We start from the raw sequence: 793 nt of genomic DNA on the forward strand, positions 1-793 counted from the left end.
TTTAAATAAAATTCCAAATGTTTATAAACAGTCATTCTTCTCAGCCTCTGTTCCGCAGTTGCTGCCTGTCTGCTTGGGGTCGGCCCCTGTCCCCGGGAGTGGGGTGCCTCCAGACACAGCGCATCTAAGGGTCGTGTGGGAAAATCTGAAATGGTCCTGACGTGAAAACAAGCCATCGCAGCAGCGCTGGTGATGGTGCGGCCAGGCAGGAAGCCCCGGGGGGTTGGCCTGTCACGTTGACCCTGGGCAACCTCTGGAGGGGATGTCACAGCCCAGGTCTGTAGTGCAGGGAGGGTCGCGGGCGGAGGGCCTGTCACGGGGACCCCAGTGCCACTCGCGGGCAGCGAGCCGGGCTCTGCACATGCAGGAAGCACTGCCTGGGAGAAGGGGGTCGTTCTTCCTACTCAGTGACTGGTGCTTCCTTAATGCTACAGGGTGGAGAGTGTTCAAATTTGGTCAACAGCCTGGTACTAAAACAGGCCGCCTTTAAGATTTAGTCCCCGGTCGCCTTGTGCGGGGTCACGTGTCAAGGTGTTTTCCAGTGGGCATGCTTCCGGAATTGGGCCTCTTCCCTCAGTCTTACCACCTGTGCTGGTGTGATTTCAGTCAGAGATTGAGACCTACCTGGGAAACGAGGTTTTCCAGTCTGTGTAACAAGTTCATCCCCAGGCAGATGTTAGGAAACCAGCAGGCCTCCACGCGTCCAAAGGTCCAAGGAGAGGTCACCGTGAGCCTGGGGAAGGAACAAACGTTTGGAGAAAATTACTTCCCTTCCATGCCTGCCTGGGGAGCA

Source organism: Myotis daubentonii, chromosome 19 (genome assembly GCF_963259705.1).
Source record: "Myotis daubentonii chromosome 19, mMyoDau2.1, whole genome shotgun sequence".
Classification (NCBI taxonomy): domain Eukaryota; kingdom Metazoa; phylum Chordata; class Mammalia; order Chiroptera; family Vespertilionidae; genus Myotis; species Myotis daubentonii.